Source organism: Phalacrocorax aristotelis, chromosome 2 (genome assembly GCF_949628215.1).
Source record: "Phalacrocorax aristotelis chromosome 2, bGulAri2.1, whole genome shotgun sequence".
NCBI classification, from domain to species: domain Eukaryota; kingdom Metazoa; phylum Chordata; class Aves; order Suliformes; family Phalacrocoracidae; genus Phalacrocorax; species Phalacrocorax aristotelis.
The window spans coordinates 102,970,580-102,983,336 of record NC_134277.1 but is presented as its reverse complement, the minus strand read 5'-3'; the positions used below and the strand labels follow the sequence as shown (position 1 = coordinate 102,983,336).

At 43.1% G+C, this 12,757-nt stretch overlaps 1 protein-coding gene across 3 annotated transcripts in view; it reads right to left on the bottom strand.

The window, feature by feature from the left end:
* Window positions 1-12,757, bottom strand: part of MBP (myelin basic protein) — a 121,058-nt gene that overhangs the window by 7,901 nt on the left and 100,400 nt on the right. The gene's annotated exons all lie outside the window — the stretch shown is intronic.

The following is a 12,757-nucleotide window of genomic DNA, read 5'->3' as shown; positions in this document are numbered from 1 at the left end:
TTGGAGCAGGAGTCCTGGCTCACGAACGGTTTGGTGGTGTTTGACAAATAAGTTCGTGTCTATAGCACAGACTTTCAAAGGTGTGAAGAGTCTTTCTGCACTTTGAGTGAAATCTCGTGACATCGGTAGCTTTCAGAGCGACCCAGGCTGCCTCCAGCTGTTACTACTGAAAAAGGCTGCACAAAGACTTACGTGTTCTAAGACTCTTGAATGAAAGGTCCCAGGAAACCATCCCGTGTTACTGCTCAAAGCTGCTTCCTGCCAGTTTTTGGGTTTTTTTTAAGTGATTGGCATCAGATCTTGTGATCCATCTATCTAAATCCATTTCAGTCACAATATGTTGGATGATGCAAAATGAGCTGAAATATCCATCTTCATGAGTTGCCTTTTAAGTTACGTAATTCTGAGGAGAAATGAAATTCAGATAACGTTTAGAAGATGAATTTCCTTAGGATAAAAAATGAGCCAATGCAGAGAAGTTCAGCTGGTATTTATCAGCATCATTTTTTTGCATTATGACAATATGTAGATGTTTACTGTTTAAAAGCCAGGACTTCCTGAACTGTATTGGATCTGCAAGATTTCGGTAGTGTCAGGCAGTCAGTCCTGCTTGTACTTCTGCAGCAGGTTCTGCTTTGTCACTAGTTCCAGTGTTGCCAAAATATCCTCTGCTGATATGTTGTGATTAGGAAGAGGGAGCCAGAAAGGCATTGCCGCATGTTTAGAACAAGTTACTTCAGCCATGTGTTTGTCTCTCTGATCTATATTCAAGCGAAGCATTGCTTTGCCTCTGGAACCAGGTTGACTGCCTTGCCTTTGGGATAAATACCGTGATAAATACTGTGGTGCTGCAGATCTGCACGTCCGTCTTCAGCAGCAGGAACCGGTTGCTCTCTAACTGCAGAACCACTGCAGCACATGAAGCAGAACACTTCAAAATCAGATTTGATGGCACGTAGCCGCAACTCCACAGCAGGCTGTGGCTTGCCGCCGGGCTACTGTCCCAGTAGAGGTGGGGTAGTAGGTTTTTACAGTTTAGATGAGGTTGAGTTTTTCCTGAATTTAGTGTTCTGATCAATTAGGTGCTAATAATTTGGCTTATTGAAAAGGTTATCGTGTAGTACATACAAACTTTCTTCCATCTGTGGTGCCAAATGTCAGTATGGTCTTTGACTGGGTCGCCTTTCAAAGCTTGCCAGGTAGTAGCAAGTCCGAAGCCATTTTTAGTTGTTGGTTCTATAGGAGTTCAATACCATGGTTTTCCCAGTGTTTCAAAGTGCTTTCCTTTCGTATTATCATCAGCAAGATTCATCTGCGGTCAGAATCCTCCATATTATTCTCGGTTTGTGGCAGTTAATTACATGTTTCCCTTTAATTTATTGTTAGAACTGCTCTTGCACCTGTAGTTGGTTCTTCCAATTTTTGGCCTCCTAGGGGTGGGGGGTGAAATCCAGTGTTTTTTTTCTGAGATTGCTCACATTCATGATTCATGAAAATCACTTCCCCTAGAGGAGTAGTAACTGATATCTGTAGGTATTAAAAGTTACATTTGAATGGATTCGGGGAATGCTTTGCTGAACAAAAGAGAAAACAGATTTGCTTTATCATGCTAGGTTGGGCTCCTGAGGTGGTGTTTTATAATAGGGCTTTTCTGAATGAGCTCATCTAGTCACTGCACGCTTCCCCAGTACATTCAGAAGACCTCTGTTTATCTTTAAATATGCTTTAAGCGCTTTGGGGGAAAAAAGCTTTAACCTTAAAACCTAATAGGAATGCAGCAGAGCAACCATGGTTTAGAAATGGGTGACATCTGCTTGTTTCTTTGCGTTACGGGTCTCTGTCGCCCGGCAGCTGTGGCGAGCTCTCCCCGCACCTCTTGCAACGTTGTCATGAATTTCAGCCCTGGGAGCGTTGCCGATGAAAAGCAACTTGGCTTCCACATCCATATATTATGAAATATACTCGCACAGTATAATCTAGAGCTCAGAGCCTTTGGGTATTGGCTGTGAATTTGAAAACAGAGGTGCCTCTGATTGTGCCCTTAAAAAACCAACCAAACAAAAACACTAAAAATGTACAACTTCTAGGGTAACTGAAGAGTTTGTAGTCATGAGCAGCCTTTCTTTCAAAAAAGAGTAGGACACTCAGGTTTTCACTGTTCCCAGTCAACTTAATAAAGGATCCCTACAGAGTCAGCTGTGTTGTACATTGAAAAAAAGCCAAAAAGAAAAGATCCCTTCATCTGAATAATCTTAATGAATAGAAAAAGTTTGCCAGTACTGGAAGTTCGAAGGGTATTTGGGAGGTCTGATGACATGGACACAGTTTGCAACCTCACTATGAAATTAATAGTTTTCAGGATTAATACTGTCAATAAGCACACTCTTCAAAATGTACGTAAAATACCCAGTTATTCAGTAATGGGGAAGGATTTAATGTTGGAGTCCTTTGCAGCTCCTTCTGGTGACACACAGGAGAGTTGCGTTATTTCACTTGGCCGCCTGCCTTATGTGTGCTGGCCACCAAGACAGAACAGGTTTCAGTGTGGTGCAAAGAAACCACACCGGTATTTGAAGTCTTAACCGTAGCTATACGATGGCATTGCATTCCCTGCGTTAGCCATGCACTGGCACAACGTGTACTAATATGTTGAAAGAGCTGTTGGAAAGAAAATTGCCATTTCTCAAGCACAGTAACAAGAATCCATATGTAATTCAGGATGTGCTGCTTTCTGGGGTTTGTGCAAGATTATTACGCTTCTAACTGAGGTGAAGCTACCCGAGCACATGCTCTTCAGTGTTCTGCGAGAGCAGGCCTGACCGGGGCTCTTGGTATTTTCTGTGGCGCTTAATAAGCGTCACGGGGTGTTACCGTCTGTGCCGTAACTCCGCAGGAGGCTGGAGGAGGGAGGGCCCGTGGTTTGCACATTTGGCCACCGTGTTTGATAACCCAGGTTTGTGATCATGCATGCACCTGACTTGAGACAGGGCGGGATTTGGGGGATTACATTCATTTTCTATAAACAGAATTGCAGTAACAACATATTCCACGTCTCCTACTTGATTTTTTTTCTGCCTTGACGCAGAAGTGTAAAATACGTGGTTAAGTAATGGCGGACATTTTTTAGTGATTTTTATGAAGATCTCAGGAAATACATATCGGACTTTGCCTGGTATAAACATGACATGTTAGATCTTGCAACCGGTACTCATTAAGGGGGACTTTTAAATGTATATTATAAGCTCTCACTGAGCGCTCTCCTCCTCCACAAGAGGATTGCCTATAGCTAAAGATTGCATATACATGTCAATATAAATTTAAAGCTCTAATTCCCAATCAGTAGGTGATATGCATTAGTGACAGTAATAGTATTAAGGTATTTTTGGTTTGGAGTACTGAATTTGTAGTTTTACCAATTCCTTTCAGTATCATTATTACATAGTTTTGTTGCCGACTTCAGGATGCGAAACGTGCCAGTTCTGTAACGGCAAAATCCAAGTGTGTATGAATGAAATACAGAAATAGCTGATTTAAAATGTAATCCAACCAAGTAAGCAATTTTGATGTTAGTAAGAATGAAAAACAATGGACATTTTCATGGATTCAGCAGGTCTTGTGGTTTTCAATGGGTTGTCTTCACTAAAGATACCTAATGAATTTAAAAGAAATAATACAAAATCTACAAGTTGCAAATTCATATGAGAAGTACATTTAAATTGCCTTAGAAAACCAAACTGTTCCACAACCTGCAGGACGTGGTGCTTAACCCCCACTAAGGAATTTGCGACCGTACGGGTAGATCAAACTGTGCCTTTAAGCATTAAGTGATGAGTACTGTTGGTGCTGGTTTGTGGGAGGAGCAAGGTCAAAGAGCAACGGGCAATTTGTAAGCCGCTCCGCTGATTTTGTGTAGTCCTTGAGATGGACTCTGAACCCAAATTCCCTGTAAGGAAATTCCCACCCAGCTTTGACTTGCTGTAGTTAGTACCATTTCACAGCGGTACCCCAGACGGGAGTTGAGATGCATCCTTTCAGAGAATATATGCACCTTTTTTTTTTAACAAGAGGAAATTTATTCGATACCATTTGACTAGAGCGATCATGGGAAATCTGGCAGGGGCTCATATATAGAAATTGCTTCATCTCGGGATTCACAGGTGCTTTGTACTTAGGGCTTAGTGTTCCTGGGCACAGCCAACACTGAGCCAGAGCCTTCCAGTGCTGCTGCCCAGCATCTCATCAGGCAGCGGTGGAACGTATAGCTCGGGCGTGATGTATTACTCAGTATTACGTGAGTCGCGCCACACCTACTGTAAACGTGCGCTGCTGAAGCAGAGCTATGTTACGCTGGTGTCGTTGCTTCCGTTTTCATTCAGGTACAACCCAAGTACCGACCTGCTCTCCACGATGGTGTTAGCTCACAACTTACTGAGCTGTTACAAGAAGCGATGGGAATGCTGGCGTCTTCCCCACGTGCTGGGCTGACGGTGACGTTGTACTTAATTAGCTGATTCAGCAGGCTTTTCTAGTCACTTTAGAAAGGACGACGTGCACATCCTTGTAATGGTACTGTTAATTTTTACTAACGTGGAAATTAGGGGAGAAATGAAATTACTTGCTCCAAGTGACAGAGCAGAATTGGTTAGGGGAGAGGTTTAGAGTCCAGGAGGTCCTGCCTTCCCGTGTTGTGCTGAAATCATTAATGTAGTCTTCATCTAGAAACAGGTGATGAACAGAAAAAGGAGGAGCTCTAGCAGAAAGGTGGGAGTAAAAAACACGGGAGGAAAGACTTGAGATGACTGAAAAGTAAGAAACCGAAGGAAAATGAGAAGAAAAACAGCATGAAAAAGGAAACAATGGAGAACGTTGACCATCAAGAGAGAGGTAAGTGATCATCGATAATCCAGAACTACTCTTCGCCATAACCCTCTTACTCCTTAGCACCTTGAAGATGGGCATTCAGAAATTAGAGGGTGACAGCAAAGAATTATTGGGGGAAAAATAAAGAAGAATAGAGATGGTGGGTCAGGATAGTAGTTCTGTTTTATGATGGGTCCCACGTGAGAGACTGGTGCCATCAAACCTTCTGGGTTTTTCTCTGTGTCTTTTTTATTCCATTGTTATGATACTTGATAAATGGATTCAGGGCCAAAACCCAGTGCTTTGCTTTACCTCTGCTTTTTAAAAGCATATTTCTGCCTAGCATGAATCATTTTATTCAAAGAGCTTCTATGATAGAAGCTCTTTATCTGTTTGGCTATAGGCTCTGGTGCGTACGGAGCCGTTCTCTGTGCCGGTTTATCAAGTTGGTGTCAGTCAGACGCTGACACAGATTAAGCTTTGTTGAAATTACCCACCGCAGAATCCCACTGCAAAGCTTTGGTTTTGGGGATTGCTGAGGACGATCGCTCCAGCAGAACTGCGACTGGCTGGTGGGTGTTCTCAGGGTGGTGTCCGGGGTAGCTCCTGCTACAACAAACTTCACAGCCTTAAGGACATAACGTCCAAGATATGGAAGGCATCAGCGATCAGTATTCACACTGCTAAATTTCTACTGATAAGACTACGAAGTTGGCGGAGGCGCAGCTGTTTGGTGCTGCTAGAGCAAAAAGACTGTAACATTGTGCTTATGGCTATCAGTTAGAAGGCAGAAATTTGTAAAAATTTTAAGACCCGTCGCCTAGTGTTGTCATATAGTCGAGATGCTCAGACACTGAACAAGATGACGACAATTATTTGGAAAACAGAAATAAATACCAGGCGTGCACTATCGCTACGTACCCGCTGACCAGAAACAGGAGAAAAATGTTACAGCCCCCAGTGGATGTAAAAATGGTGCTGTACGACAGCGTTAACTTCTTGAAATACACACTTGACCTCTCAGGCTGCACCCGCTCACCTGCCCTTATGCTATTTTATCGGTTCTCATTTGTAAAAGGATGGGCCCGATTCTATGTCTTTTCCACCGTTGATATGTTAAGAAAATGATAAGCTAAACCCTTGTACAGGCTGTTAAAAGTATTTTTGCCTACATCCCTGTAACTTACGGGGAGATTACAAAAGCAAGGTGAGTTTAGTATTATGAAACACTTAGACGTGGGGTGGTTAATAGCTTATTTGAATGAAATACTATCAGAGGTAAAATTTCCAGTTATGTAGTCAGTGTACAGTGAGGGGGGGAGACGGATCACCCAAAACCTGAGGCTTGTGCAGTTCCCAATGTGCAACGTATCAGAAGTGAAAAAGTAGACGCAGAAGAGAGGTAAGGCTCATCTTGGCTCTGCAGCAGAAGTTTGGTACATTTGATGAACACTATGTAAATTGCGTTGTAAGAAATTCAGTAAAAGCACCTGAAAAACAGCAGTGGAGGAGCGCGGGTAGCTCAGAAACCAAGTAACCTTCGCATGAAATGAGTAACTGACCCGGTCTGGCTCACTGGAGACCATTTCAGGAACAAGGCAAGACATTTTGCATCAGCACACAGAATGAAAGCCAGCAGTTGTCGCTAATGGTGTGCAATGGTGGAAGGACAAAGCACGGTCAGGAAAAAAATTATTAACCTTTGCCTCAATTGGGCGGTGTTTACCGTTGTGCAGGCTCAAAAAGGCTGAGGAATAAAGTCACTGATTTTGGCATTCTAGGATGGAGTGCTGAGGATAATGTGGTTCTTCATTTGCAAGGAATTAAGACACGTGATCGGGAAAACAACCCCAGTGTAACAGATTTTAATATAAAACCATTCATTTATAAAGTTGGTTCATCTGCAGTGAAGTAAACACAATGAGAAAAACTTAACGGTAGGTAGAGAAAATCCTCATGCTAAGTTTTGACTACCTGCATCTGACCTTCTGTATGTGAGTTTCGGGGTCCCTGCCTGCCCCTCCCACCTGTGTAACCCAGCAGCCCCCTGGGGGTATCATGGTAAAACCAACTCCAGACCTCCTCCTCCCCCGGCCTGTGGTGCCGGGAGGAATTGCTGCAGACCAGGCACGGCCAGCTCCCCCCGCCAGACCCCAAAGCTGCCATCGCTGCCTCTCCAGCAGCCGTGGCTCAGCACTGCCCTGGCGCTGAGGCCCAGACAAGCCTCACCCGCAGGGCTGCAGCTTGACCAAGCTCTCAGAAGCAGCCTTGGAGCTCTTCTTCAGAGCACCTTATTAGCTTCCTCCTAAACAGATGATCATTATTAGATCATACTGGTGGAGAGAAGCACCTAGAAATAGTCTGGCAAAGACTGACCGGAAGATACTGTTAGAAGTTTAATGGGAGGGGGGAGTCTTTCACTGTAGACTGATTAGAACCAGTGATCTTTTCACATGCTTCGGTTGATTAATTAGTATTTCAGCCTGAACACAGCACTAAATATGCTTCTGAATTTAAGAGGCCAAAAAAAAGGCCATATAAACAATAGTAAAAGCAGTGAAGCGCATAGGATTTTCCTGTCCCGCCCCATCACAATTTCCCCTTCAACTTCTAACACAAATGGGCGAGCCCAAGACTAAACCCTGCCCTGCGTCTGCAGTGAGTCTGGGCACGGAGCATCGCTGATACTTGACCAAAAGCGAGCGCCTGCTCTTCTAAGCAGCCCTTACATGGCGTTCAGCCCAATCTGACTCCCAAATTCCTCTTATCTTTTCTAATAATGGCTTCAAGCAGCGAGTTCCCTGCAAATGCAAGAGATAATTAGTTCTGGCGCATTAAATAATGTGTTAATTAAGCATGGGTGTTACGTGAACGCGTCAGTACCAATCCTGTGGTACACAGCCAGGTGTGCTGGCTCCTGAGCCTCTCCCTTACCGCGTGCTGCACGGCACTCACCTGTCGATACTTGCTTGTTTTGTACAGGTCGCTATTTTTTAAGAACAAATCTGAAGCGCGCCAAGGCCCACCGCGCAAGCGCAGTGAGCTTTAATCAGACTGGCAGTTCTGATACACAAAACCATTCTGAGGTCCTCTGTCATTCATTACGACCTGCTACAAAAAAGAGAGGCCAGATTCAATTCCCCTTATCATCAAGCGAGAACACCAGATTTAGTAGCTTCAGTTACTTAAAACCTAGTCCTTTCCTCACAGAAGGCAAGCTTTATTCATGCCTGCCCCGTACGCTGTTTTAACTGAACTTTGCAGAAGGACAAACAGCACCTTTGAATGATCTGAAACCCCATCACGTACCATGAAGTAGGTTGTTGCAACTTCTGTTAATGGATTAAAGTATTTAAAACAAATTAAATCATTAGTACACGGGTTTTGTGATGTAAACAATTTAATAAGTACATAAAGCACATATAAAGCAAAAGATTAAAACAAAATTATTGTTACAACCACCGTAAACTATAGAAAACAAATTTTCACAAGCATATTGCTTGCACAGCAGGTTTTACAAAACAGTGTACCACAAGCAATACCACTCCCTGAAAACTACAACCTGGAAATAAAAATCACAGTAGGTATTTACTTACATCACAGACTGGTCAGACTAGCATTGATTTAACTACTTTTCAAAGTCTTCGTGGTGCTGCAGTATACATTAAAGCTCGCACAAGAAATGTGAATTGAGTTCAAGTGCAAAAAGATTAAAAAGATGCCTGGATATTCTGACAACTGCCCTGGTCATCGTTTAAAACCCACGGCTCCTCAACTTTTTGCCTGTGCGTGTTTATCACAACCCTTTTTGTAGATCCCCGTTACAGCAACTGCATAACTCTGAGGTGGGTTTGGAGCTGCTGTTTTAGAAATGCTGTTCCCAAACCACAGTTCTGCTCGGCTTGAGAAGAACTTCAGCCCAGCACTCCTCGTACCTTCTATCCAGCTGTAGGAAGGGGAAGCCCTGTATCCACCCTCCACATTTCTCACACCCAAAACCACGTATACTGGGAGGGAGGTACAGGAGCGAGGCTTCATACAGGCAACAGGAGGACCTTATGCATTTGCATACAAAACTGAAGCAAAATATAAGAGAAAAATTGATTCTATCTTTCACTAAGGCTGGCCTCAGCCTATTATTTACTATCACAGAATCACAGCATGGTAGAGGTTGGAAGGGACCCCTGGAGATCATCTCATCCAACCCCCCTGCTTGAGCTGGCACACCCAGAGCAGGGGGCACAGGAACACATCCAGGCGGATTTTGAATATCTCTAGGGAAGGAGACTCCACAGCCTCCCTGGGCAGCCTGTGCCACTGCACTGGCACCCTCAATATTATGTCATTCACAATATTTTGGTCTGTTGCATGTGTGTCACAAATGTAGTTTAAAGTTTAGTACGTTATATGCATGATGTTAAACCAGGACTGAAAAGTTCTTGTTTCACAATCCAAACTTTAGTAGGAAAAAAATCATAAACAAAAGAACTACGAAAGCATAAACAACTGCCTAAAAGAAACAAAGCAGCACTCAGTACCTACTGAAGTTGAATACAGGCTACTATCTAGGAGGCACAAGAAAGATTTGATCATTTTCACAAACTTACTTATACACTTTACAAATGTTTGGATAAATACTCTGTAAAGATTAGAAAGGAAATAAGTTACAGTTACACTACTGTCTTGCATGCTTTTTAAAATGTCTGCACCGTGCTTTCTTTCTCTCACCCTTTCAAAAATCTTTTTTAATACAATTTAGGCTGTGCACAACAGTTTTGTTTGGAATAGTCTACCTTTAAAAAAATCTTAAAAGTAGAAAATTCAACTGAAACTCAATCAAGACCAGCTTATCTAAAATCTTGATGGGGCAGGGGGAACAATGGCAAATGCATTTGCTGCCCCTTTGAGGAGAAGGGGTATTTCTGTACATTCCAGTATTTCTATTTTTATTTACTCCCACGGGACTCCCACACACACTTAATTTAACTTCACAGTTCCAGGGTAAGGGAGAACCTGTTGCACAGCAGAAAAGGAGGCTACGACACAGTCCCCGCTTTGTTCCTACCCCACCTTTCTGTACACAACAGTGAATATTATTCACCAGTGTGCTTCTGAGCTGCGGCTGCACGATGAAAATGCCTCCACAAAGAATTTATAATGTGTTTTGCTTGAATGTCAGCCCTAAATCTGCACAAAGAGCAAGTGTTGTCTTGGCATTCCAGTGCTTGCTGGTGTGGGTAGTTGAGATACGCGCTCCCACTGGGGCACGGGCTGGGTGAAAAAAGGAAGATTGCAAGAAAGGCAGCTGCAGAATTGCATTGAAATGCTTCAAAAAATCATCAGAAACAAGTGCCAGCAAATAAACAGTCCAGGCCCAGGAACTTTTCAGTTCCAAGTCTTTGAAATTCATCCTATAAGGTGCTTTTCATGGGGTCTTATTTACCAAAGACCTGTTTACTTAGTGGAGTCTGGAGAACTGCCAGGGGGCTTTATTCCGTTTCAGCTCTTCCATGAACACCTTCAGCATCTATCAGTACTCTGACACTACAAAATTCAGCAAGTTACAGCTATGCAGGTTTTAACACAAATAAGACTATTGGCCATCTAGATCTCCTCTGCACACGCATGTGTAAATAAGTGACACCACAACCCTTCCTTGATACAAGAAGCCAAAAGGCATTGATTCAAAGGCTAAAAAAATAATGGCTAAAACAACTGTCTGTGGCACTTGCTGAGTATTTTCCACACTGAAACCCTCCTACGACAGAGCTTCCTCAGGCACGTTTTCATGCACCAATATTATCATTGTGTGAAATGGCGCTGGAGATGCTTTGGCCCTGGAAGTCCTACTGTGACTGACTTTTGCCAAGGTAATAGAAGTCCTCTGTGCTTCCAGCTGAGATCTGCAAATCAGGACCCTGTAACATTTTATGGAGTTGTTCTTAAAAAAAAAAAACCAAAACCAAAAACCAACACCAACAACAAGCCCCAAATAACTACTTTGGCGAGGTTATAAAAAAAAGTTAGAATTGTCTGTAATTCTCTGTTTTGCAGACATTTAAGTGCTTCAGACCAGCAGTTTACTGAACAGTAACAGAGATAAAAAGATGGTATCCTGTCCCCTCATATACAATTACAGAGAGCTGCAGAGAATCATAGCAATCGCGTTCATGCCAAAAAATACAGAACCTGTACAACTTGCAGCCTTTTTTTTCAGTCATCACTAATAAAAGTGAGTTGGTTGGTTTGTTTTATTGCTAAGCAAGAGCGTACATACCTCTGTATATTCTGTATGCAGAATCTACGTTTTTGGTAATGTTTCCCTGGTGTACAAAGCGCATTTCATGTGCTGTTTTTATTGAGAAACACAGTATATGAACAAGACAGCAAGAGTTGAGCTAGCCAACGAGGTTCCAGAAAATAGCAGTGTTGGGAAAAGTCTCTGATACTGGCAGTAACAGAAAGTGGTTCTCTGAAACTTTTGAAAAGTTTTACAAAAAGTGGTTTTCTTCATCCTCACAGCAACTGCGTGTTGCACGTACGGACGTTACGTACCTACAGAAACGCCCGCGTAGTTGCTGAGTCTTTGTCATAAAGACTATAGTCCCCAGTTTGTAAACATGAGAACCAAAAAGACCAAAATACACAACTAACTTAGTACCGGCTAGCAAGTGTGAGAAGCTTCTGGTTTTAAGTTCCTAGAGTATTTTTCATCCAGTGGCCTAAACATTGCACCTCTTTGGGGAAGAGCTATTACACGTTATGCTTCCAAGCGCGGAGCCATGCAGCACACCGACATCCTGCAGCGGTCGTACCATCGCACGTCAGTTTTAAACCACAGGGTAGCGCGTATCGCGTCCCAGTGCAACGCTGCGAGATGGCCAGCTTGGGAAAGCTGCACGCGCTAACCCAGCCCAGCGAGCATCACAGGTTAGAACCCGGCAACGGACAGCAAAGGTTGCCAGCAGTTATTGAAAAATCCGTACCCAGCCAGCAACTAGGAGCATTGCTTTCTGCAACGCACAACTTCAGCAACTACCTCAAACAAGATATTCAGCTAAAACAAAGGTTTTACTGTCCTACAGTAGTTCAGCTCAAACGCTTACGCAGTGTGTAAACACACAAGCACAAGGCTCCACTTATCGTTTACAGGGCAAAGGGTACAGTGAAAAGATCTTAAACTTTGCCACTTGAACAGCAGCGAGCTAATGCGCCATCTGCGTAATTTATCAGAGGAGGCGGCTTAATCCTGGAAAGGGAAAGAATTCAAGTAATACCCTTTCATTAATTACATGAAGAAATGGTTTGTTACACAATTTCTAATATGAAATGCTTGGAATATAAATCTTCAGTTTGCACAGAATAAAGCAGCTGGACTATTTTGTGCACTTGGGGTTCGAGATAATATCTGTCAGAGCAATATCTCCTCAGCAATGCCATCAATGGATCTTAAAACACGCTCTCGCACAAGCAGGCTGAGAGCCTGGCCACGGCGCTTTTCCTTTTACTAACATCTCTTTCCAGCTCAGTCCCTCAGTTACTGCCAAGCTATCTAGGGATTGTCTTGCATTTAGTGCTCTCATCCAGCTCCATTTTGCAAATATCTAAGAACGACACACAAAAGCAGACTGAAGTTTCTCTAAATGGCACAGCATACAAATGCATACAATGCACCACATTAAATGTTCATAAAAGTTCCTCTCAGCAATGTTTCTAGAGCCACCTGGATTTCTAATACTCCTCGCTACTACCCAGAATAGCTCCTCTTGTTTCCCAGAGCTATGCCTTTTTGTTGTTGTTTTCAGTTTAAAGCCAAGCATTAAATTACACATCTGCAAGTACCGTCCTGCTGGCTAAGTCAACTCTTGCATTATAGCAGTTACACCTTCCTTTAGTC